Below are 9,859 nucleotides of genomic sequence, written 5' to 3'. Positions count from 1 at the left end.
AGAACATCTGCTGTATATGGAGGTATCATAGGCCTTGTGCTTGGAGAGAAAAAGAGGTGATCAAAATGGCACTTTACTCAGGAATCTTAGGAAAATATAAGTTAGAATGACTTCAAATCAATCTGCTGCCTGCCAGATTTATGAGCGCTTTTATTGAGTAGAATGCAGTTTGTTTGTGAAGATCAGGACTGTAAAAAATGAAACTTTTCATATTATGTATCCACAACTAGTGTTTAAATATCTTATTTGAAAAATATTAAACTGCTGAGCAATGAGCAGTCCTTATTTACCAAATCAATTCATATTATTGTATTGTATCTCTTATTGAAGAGAGTGAGAGTGGGGAGTCGCAGGTGAAGTATAAGCACAACTTTAATTATAGCATATTCTTGTATTGCTTAGTAATGTTCTGTGCAGCTCCTTACGGCTTTATGATTATCTACTCATTGCATAAACTAATGTTAAGCATATTAATCCTGTATTAAAAATATGGAAATACGTGCAGGTAATAAACAGTGACTATATCTTAGCAGAGAAGGATATGTTGAATTTAGCAACTGATGGATTAGACAATTGGAAAACAAAGCCTTAGTTTTGGATTAGATTTGTTCTTTGAAGACTAAACTGATTTTCTTACTTAGAATGATTTTTATAACGAAGAATTGTTACAGAAGTGAGAACCCAAGTATTTTCTTCTTTCTTTGGCTGCATGTGAAAAATGCTGCAGGTGAACATAATTTGCAGCTGTGAATTTCACAGATAAATCTGTTTAAGATATAATTAGCTTAAGGGGAACTATTTTCTGAAGTGCAAGTTATGTAATTGATGCAATTTTACCCAGATAAAAACATAATCAAAAAGCTGTTTGTAATTTTGAGCTAACTTTAGGAAGTAATTAATCTACGTAATTTAGAATTTAGTTAAGCTCATTATTTTATCGATTTTTCTTCTTTTAAATGAAAACAACAAACAAAATTCATCAAGCAAAGTGCAGCCCCCCTTTTGGCTGCCAGTGTAAACGTTGTCAAACAGTACCCATAGACCTCTTGATTGCCCCAACTAAACCTTTCCTCAGGACAGAGCTGCTGGAGGCCTTGCCACCCACACACACTGCAGAGGTCCTGGAAGCAGTTTCTGTTCTTTGTGTCATTTGCTTTGCGCAGGCCATATTTCTTTGTGTAGAAGTTTGATGGATTTTACTGGAAAGTGGATTTTCAAAGACTGACATAAAACATCAACAATGGGGAAACAGACTGGCAATGCAGAGCTAGACTCTTTTTTTTGTTGTTTTTTTTTTTTCCTGCCTGCAGAGTTCTGTGTATTTCAGAAACCACTGGGATTCTGAGTTACTTTTTAAGCATTGTGAGTATTTCCAGCTGTTTTCAGACCCTCCTGGCTGAGCAAAGCTAAAATCCAGGTGCACTGCCTCATTCAGTACTTTTCTTCTTAGCGGGAGCCAAGTGAAGTCACCAAGGGCACTACAGAGTGCATCAGCTACACAGGCAGGCAAGGCTGCCTGTGAGAAAAGTGTTCTAGAAACACTTTTGATTGGAAAAAAGAGGATAGGCAAACTTGAAATGTTTTGTGAAATGATGTCAATGTTGCAGAAATGTTATAGAGGAAGAATTTCATGCTTATCCTGTGTCATGTATTCTACTCATATTTTCAGAATGAAATATTCTCCTTTTGAGTGAAGCATTTTGAAAAGACGTCTCTCTATCATCTGCAAACTTCAATCCACAAAATGTTGAGAAAAGTCATCCAGTGAATCATAGGTTTTTCTCTTTTCAGATGAAATAAACTCTGGTACTTAACATCTCAAAATCTTTCCCTGGTGTGGTTCCTATCTTTTTCACACCTCTAGCCTCAAACTCTGAGGTCTTGGTCTTGAACTCCAGGCCCTGTAACAGAAAGAAGATGACACTGGTGGAGTCTCATCAGCAGGAAGACGTATGATTACACAAATTGCTGCTGTAATGGAACTTGATTACATTCAGACTTTTGCATCTTAGCGCGATGGAGCTCGGTACCTGAGAAGGGAAAACCTCTGTGAATGCCTCTTTTGGGTTGGCAGAGACTGAACAGCTTATCTCCTATGTGTATTTTTTCGTATTTACTAAGGTACAAGCTAGTGCTGTTGCAGTTTTTCAGGGGTTAGATTATTAATAAAATCACCATCCTCTGCCTAGCCAGTTATTTTTGGGAAAGTGGTAGGAACTTATCTCCCTTTGAGACTGCTACTCTTCTGTCATATTTCACTGAGCAAAAGCCTTAAAAGTCACTGGGCAAGAGATCAAGAAGGCAGAGTACCTGGGCAAACCTTACGTAGTATTCCAGTTTGACAGGAGAACCACAACAAACCAAATGTGCTCAAGTCCTTCCCCATGGTTTGGGAGACAAATACAGCAGTTTGTCCATGTATGCCATTGGAGTGGTGATGTACCTGCCACTTGGGCATGCAACAGCAGGACATGGAGAGGCATTTGGCAAGTTGAGAGTGAATACTTGGTTTTTGGGTGTCTTTAGAAAGCTGGAGCTGCTTCACTCTGATCCTGATGCAGGAAACGGCCTCGTAGCAAGTCCACCTCAGACTGCTGTCCCCAGCCACCTGAATCCCATTAGTGGGACTTAAGCTGGGAACAGTTTTAGTCCTATGCCAGATAATAGTCACAGCAGGGTTTTTTTGCCATCCATTATTTAGATTAGGTTTTGCATAAATAAATACCGCGCCAAACAGCTTTTATAGCTATTTTGTTTCAAGGCTGAGGGGGTAAGATGCACCTTTTCAAAAAGAAAAGGAAATAAAAAAGAAACAATATATGCAGTGTTTTTGTTTTTTAGCCAGTCTCCAGGCAACTCCTGGCTGAGGGCAAAGCTACATTAAATTTTGTAGTAGCAGACTGTTATACATACACCCTAGGAGCTATTTTTAAAACACGTACATCTACCATACCTCACATCTGACACTGTTATTTGAATCTAGGCTATTCAGTGGGAAAAAGCAGCTAATTAATTTATCTCATGAATATCAAATATGCAATTAGTCACACTGCACTTGCTATTCCAGCCACTATCCACCAATGCAGGCTCTTTACTGCCAACAATGACTCTGGGAAATGAGTACTATTCAGTGCCTGACCTGCCATAGAAAGACAGACACAAATGAGTTTACCATATGCTGTTGAATATTGTGCTTATAATTCTTGTGTGCATGCATGCATGTGTGTGTGCAGTCAGCTAATGGGTTCTCTTCCATTGTAACAATGTGAGGAAATTAAAGGAGTGTTCAGAAGATAAAATAGTACTGTAGTCTCAAAGCCTTCAGATTACTATTTTTATCCAAAGATAATTGTAAAGAAACACGCCCCTGTGTATTTCTCCATGTGAACTGTTGGTAAGACAAAGAGGCAACAGACTAAAATTGCAGACGGGAAGATTAAAGTTAGATGATAGATGAAAACCTTCAAAACAGTAATAATGGTTATACATAGTTAAACAGATATTCAAGGGGAAACTAGAGTCTCTGCTGCTGGTGTTTGCTATGGAGCAGTGTGATGGGCACTGAGGAGAACAGTTCAGAGATGGAGAGCGAAGGCAAGTGATATGAATTCTGTCTCCTTTCCAGCATTGTGGCCACATGATCTTCAAAACTTCACCGAATTTGGCAGCTGGATTGCTCTTCTCAGTAGCAGACTTGAGCATCAAATAAGCTTGCAAGTTGAACTACTGGATGAAGTTGAAGCACATTTATGCAATTCTGTGAAGCAAACGTCATTGCTGTTGCCCTTGAGATATTTATGGTTAAACACAATTTCCCACGCTGGCAAATCTAATGCCTTTTTTAGAAACACTAACTTCTGTTATTCAATGGCTAGCTCCTTAGGTATAACCTTGGAGAAGATTCTGGATGGTGAATGATTTTAAAGATCGGTAAACGCTACTGTAATTGTAGGAGAGTCTGCAAGATAGGGACCAGCTCAATTCATTGTGCTGCTTTGGCAGCATAGCAATTACAAATTGTTTCTCTCTGAAGCATTGAAAGGCATTGTACTTTCAATCTGCACTGGAGCCTTTGGTCACAAATCTTGCAATCTGTGGTAGAATCTAAACTAATAAAGCATTACAAAGAGGGCAGAGAAGTTCCAGTGGAACTCTTCATCTTTGCTTGAGGGCACAGTGTACAGAGGTGATGTGAGGTTTAATGATAGATGGGAGTCTATCAGTGCTTTGTTTATCTTAAGTTGTATGTCATTTCTTAATATTGTCAACCGCTGGGTTTTGATGGATATTTTTTTAAGTTGCTAAACTAACAGTTCGTAAATAAAGCATAATCAACTATCCTTTGAGTAGCACTGTAGGCCATTGTGTTTTCAGCATCAAGGTGCACATCTAAATGTTAGTGTGGAAATCACTTCTTCTGATAAGTCACCAGATAAAGCAGAGAGTGAAATACTGTTTTTTATGTGGCTAAATCAAATCTTTGATTGGAGGAAAGAGTTAATTATTAATCCACATGAAATCTCTGAGTGCGTATTCTTTTTCTTCCTGTAATTTAGGGTCACCGTGAGAATGGGGCTGCAATTCCCATGCACTTCCATCAACTTTGGAGAGCAAGTATGGGAACTCCTCCATCTGTGCCAGCCTCTGATAAGGAGACTATGGAACACAGGTGAGAAGAGACACCTCCTGCTCCTGTGAAGCCTCACTATCCACCTCTCAGGTACATCCCTCAGAGTATTTCTTTCCTCTTTCAAGGCTCATGTCTCTTACAGGCAGCAGCACTTGCGTGTGGTATTGAAGGCTTGGCTTGTGTTGTTTTCCCAGCCATCAATAACTCCCAGAATAGACACCCTGATTCCCTCTTGCTAGATTGGACAGGCAGCATGGGACCAACTTGACCACACTGTCTCCCATGTCTGAACAGCACTGGGCTGCCAAGGTGAGGGCTACATGTACACTGCAGAAGTTGGGTCTCTGCTGTGAGCCCTGGCCTCTGTTTTGAATCCTCTCTGGGACCAGAAGACCATGATCACAATGTTTTGCATTCATACCTCAGGGGCCTAGCAGTCTCAACAGTATAATTCAGGGAGTTTAACAGCAACTTTTTTCCAGCTTTAACAACTGCTCTGAAAGTCAAATCTCTTAAATCTCTTTAATCTCTTAAAGTGCTAAATGTAAACAAATGCCACTCTGCATAAAAATGTCTTTTTTTTTTTTTTTTTTACTAAACATAAAGATTTAAGGAAATGCTTTATAAAAACCAATTCTCTTTAAACCCTTAAGGGACACTAATTACTTTTAATTTCAATGTGTGATGGTCCTTAGCCAAGAGAAGTATGCTGCATGGACTGTAAAGCATTTTTATATCATATAGCATTTAACAGAGCATGCCTGAAGTTAGCTGAGCTGCTTCCCTGGTTCTCTGATCTCTATTATCCTTCACCATGATTAAACATGCAGTGCCTCACTGCCTGATCTTGAAGGGCATTTAGGAAAGTTAACTGAACTTTGCTTCCTTACCTGCCGGAGTCGTTATGTTTCCCGCCGTGCTTGCTGTATCGACTTAGCAGCTGAGCATCACTCTGCCTAGGGAAGGTCAAAAGGTAGTTGTGGCCATGCAGATGCTGTCTGTGTCTTTTTTGCTGTTTCCACTGCAGAAAGATCAGCTCCAGTGAGAACTGTCATGACCATAGTTGTGAGTAGCCAGGAGTCGTTGCTCTGGGGGTTACTTTCCAAGTCATTCATGAGACTGATGTAAATTACTCTCCCCTCTTCAGAAGGAGCCTCACTTTCTCTCTAGAAAGATGTGATGATGGTAGTTTTCCAACTTCCTCTTATCTCCTCCACAAATCAGCAACTGCAGAGCAAAGCTTGGGAATTTGCTGGCTCTGCTTGGATTTGAACATCATTGAATTCATGGTCAGCCCATCCTTCCATTTCTTCTAGGAAGCCAGCATTTTTGCCATGTTTTTCATGTTGGTGGCATTCCTGCTCCCTTCTTAGCATAGTCCTATATGAAATGGAGTAGTTAGATATTCACAACTAGGGAGAGAGACGAACATGTATATTTGAGCATAAAATAAAATTAACAATACAACCATATTCTTTCAGCATTAGAGCAGCCTCTCACCACATTTGCATTCCTAGAAAGCTGCTATTGCTGCTCTTGAACACTCAAGCATCGTATTTTTTAAACCTTCAGTCTGTTTATTGCTTAGATAGCAACCTGTTCTTCTTTTCTGTGAGGAAATCTTTTAAGATATTGTGGATACTACCAGAAATAAACAGCCACATTCATAAACTGGTTACTGTGCACCTTATGTGCATGTTTCTGTATGTGCTTTCACTTAAATGAGTTTTTGGAAATAAGCACAGGCTTTAGTTGTGAAACTTAGGCATAGAATCTGGAAAATGTTCTCATTCATGCCTATAAAAGTGGTCTGGACATCTTCCCATTTTCAGACATCCCTGCTTTTGGTGAAGCATCTGTAGCACCTATTGGTGAAGCAACTCTGTGAAGCACCCGACTCTGCTGAAGGGATGGATCTCATATGGTCTGGTTCATTCAGACTGATTGTTTTGAAACTTCTGGTGCTAATCCTGTTTCAGACCAGAAATGAGCACACAGAAATACGTATCCAAATACTGCAATTTTATATAGGGGAAATGTGTAGATGCCTTTTTACAAGTAGATAAAGAGCATAAAGTAATTTTGCACTGACCTTAAACTGCCTAAGGTTCTTAGTTTCACTGAAATGTGATTCCATCCTGAAAACAGTTTCTTATTTTTCCATCCAGCCTCATTTAAGTGACTTAAATGTCTCCTGCCTTCTCCTATTGCAGGACCAATTAGACCTACACATGTGACTAAGTTCATGGAAGTACATAAGCAGTACCAATAACACCAGGATAAATGTCTGATAAAGGATAAGCAGCTACTGGTAGGCTAAGGATATGAATATTGTTTTGCTTCACAGTGCCTATGATTAAATGATTGCTATTTAAAAACAAGGAAAGATTTATATTTAATCGGTGGGATAAATAATAATGCCCCCTCTGTAGCCAGTAGTAAAATGGGACTTTTGCTATTCTTCTCAGTGAACTCCAATCTTGCTCATAAGCTCAGCACAGATTATTATGTTAAAATTTGCAGAGACCCAAAATATCTTTGTCACAGTAATGGCTTCCAGTTGCTCTTCAGCCTAAATAGGATCTGAAGCCGTGACCAGCAGATGAAAGTCTCTCTTTGCCATTTTCAACCCTGTAACCCACCTAGCCAATTTCAGCGTTTATTTTTCAGAAATTAATTTTTTTTAAAAGCAATTGTTTTTGCAAGCAGCCCTTTGAATTCTGTTCCCAGTGGCATTTTAGAGCATTACTGCAAATTGTTCAATTTATATGCATAGTCAAGCCTACATTGTTATTCCCACATTCTACTAAGGCAGGAAGAGGAAAAAAAAAACACTCAAAAGAAAGAGCAAAAAAAAAAAACCCAACCAAAGATAAAATTAGACCACTCTTCCAGAAAAATATTTTTCACCATGCTCAAAATAAACCTAAAACTCCTTCGTCAATGTGATCTTTTTTGGAAAGTCATTGTAAGCAAGGATTCAAGTGACTGCAGTAAAGCCCAAAAGATACACTGTATTATGAACACTAATTAATGCAAGTATTAATGTTTTTGGCTGTAGATAAGATGATCCAGCATTTTTAAAAATTAATAAAAACAATTACAGAGACTTATACACATACCTGAACGTGTTCCAACTTAGCTGCTAATTATTCACAGAATAATTGGCTGCTCATTCATATCCTATGAGTTTCAGAGCCTTTTAACTACATAGGTATTACTTTCTTTTATGCACTGTTTTGTGGTTCATGCTTCTGATGGGAAAGATGAAGTAACGCCAGCGTGGTTAGCCTCAGAAAAGACACAAGGCATGGGACCGTCCCTCCGGCAACCATCAACTATTTGAGGAGTTTGTTGTTCTTCCCATGTTCTGTGTCTGACCCCCTGGAAACATCCAGGTGTAAAACTGCATCTTAAAGCTGCAATTCCCCATTCTCTTCATTTTAATCCACTTCGTTGCTGTCAGGAGTGCTGAGATGATAATTCAAATTCAGAAACATGCTACTAACGAAAGCAACAAGAACGTATGTGGTTGTGGAGCTGAGAGTTGTAAGTCATTATTATGCACACTCCAAACATTGGTCAGATTTACTGGTCAACAAACTTGAAACTATTACTGGTGGCTTTCTCAAATGCAGTTAGAGAAATGCTGGAACGCTGGAGAAAATCCATTCCAAATTGCAGAGACAAAGCCCCTTCACTTCAGCTCAGAGAAAGGGGAAGTTAGATGCTTTTGGCTTGAAGTACTTGAGCTGGCTGAGACCAGTGATAAGACATAAAATAAAATGACAGGAGGAGTCTGAAGGAGTAAGACCTGCAGCTGAGCCCACAAAAGAGCTGTTCCAGCAGCATGCTTTGCATCTTCTTCCTGTTTGTTAAGTATGGAGAAGCACAGATCTCTCAAAAGGAATGGGTCCCACTGTGGGCTTTGGAGATAGAGAAGCTGCTGATTGCTTGCATCTGGTTTGCATTTTGGTTTGTCCCTGCAAGTTTTGCCTGTGGCCTGCAAAAGACCCAAGGAAGGTGTGTAGCTGGCTGCCTGATGTTTACCTGGAGTAAAAGGGCATCAGCTATAAAGTGCTTTTTTCTTCACTATGCTCTGTTTTATAATTTGAGAAAGCTCTTTGCTGGGAGGTAGTTTTAAATTACTTTTTTGCTGGCTTTTCTGATTTAGTTTACGTAGAGAAACGAGCTATTAATTACAAGTCGGTAAGGTCTCACATGAGGTCTGGACCAGCTGCTCCACAGACAGATAAGCTGCCGGTTGATAATGGCTGTTGGCTGCTGCTGACCTGGGCTGGATTTGGGCCGTTGCTTTGTTCTGTAATGAGCAATCCCACAAGCCATCCAGTCTCCAAAACTATGCTCTTTAAATTTTAAAAGTGCACTTCTAAGACCTAGCTCACGTTGTTTACGGAGCTAATTGCCCTCAAGTTCACCTTGGGCCTAATTGGCTTACTGGCTTAATTAACAAAATGCTTATTAATGTCTAGTGGTAATTAATTTTCAAGGGATTATTTTCTATTAAGATCATGAGTACATTATTAATGTTGTGCAACTGTGACTGAAAAACCAACGGGTATGGGGTGTGGAATTTTTTCTTTTATGTACACAGCAAAATTTATTTATTTGGTCACATTGTGCTGATTTGCCCTGTAGTTATGTTAATTAGCATCTGCATAAAGCCAAGAACTGTACACTGAGATTAGGGTCACTTTGGAAACAGTGGCATGATAGCTTTTACTGGGCTTGCATAAATCGTAATGGGTTGAAGGAGCAAACAAAAGGTGTTTGATAACATGGTGTCTTACTAACAAAAGATATCTTTCTGAATGGCAATGAGCCTACATTTTACAAAGTCAAGTGAATTGACTTGGTATTTTAATATATGTGCATGCATGAAAATTGGAATATGGACAATAGATCCCAAACCTAGCTGTAATCCATTAGCTCATTTCATAATGCCACAGCTCTTTCATATTTCATTTGTGTGCCTTATTCCCATACAGAAAATCTGGGAGTACTGGGAAGGGCCAAGCACCCCTCTAGCCCAATGTCAGTACTAAGTGCTTAGAGGAACGATATAAACATAGGGTAAGTTACAAAGACAGAACCTCCTTGGACACAAACTCTTTGCTTTCAGCCACCTGTGGCTTTCAGGACTTTCTGAAGAAAGAGTGTGTGATAGCCAGCACTCATTGACAGGTTTTTCTTTTGTGAGTTTTGTCT

The 9,859-nt window shown here is 39.4% G+C and overlaps 1 long non-coding RNA gene across 1 annotated transcript; it reads right to left on the bottom strand.

The window, feature by feature from the left end:
• Positions 1-305: 305 nt before the first annotated feature.
• On the bottom strand, positions 306-8,807 carry LOC125688363 (uncharacterized). The gene is made up of 3 exons (XR_007374688.1): positions 7,753-8,807; positions 5,521-6,010; positions 306-1,901 (listed from the first exon to the last, which is right to left on the bottom strand). It is a non-coding gene; the product is annotated as an uncharacterized LOC125688363 (long non-coding RNA).
• Between the last annotated feature and the right edge of the window lie 1,052 nt (positions 8,808-9,859).

This window comes from Lagopus muta, chromosome 1 (genome assembly GCF_023343835.1).
Source record: "Lagopus muta isolate bLagMut1 chromosome 1, bLagMut1 primary, whole genome shotgun sequence".
NCBI classification, from domain to species: domain Eukaryota; kingdom Metazoa; phylum Chordata; class Aves; order Galliformes; family Phasianidae; genus Lagopus; species Lagopus muta.
This window is presented reverse-complemented; position numbering and strand designations above follow the sequence as displayed.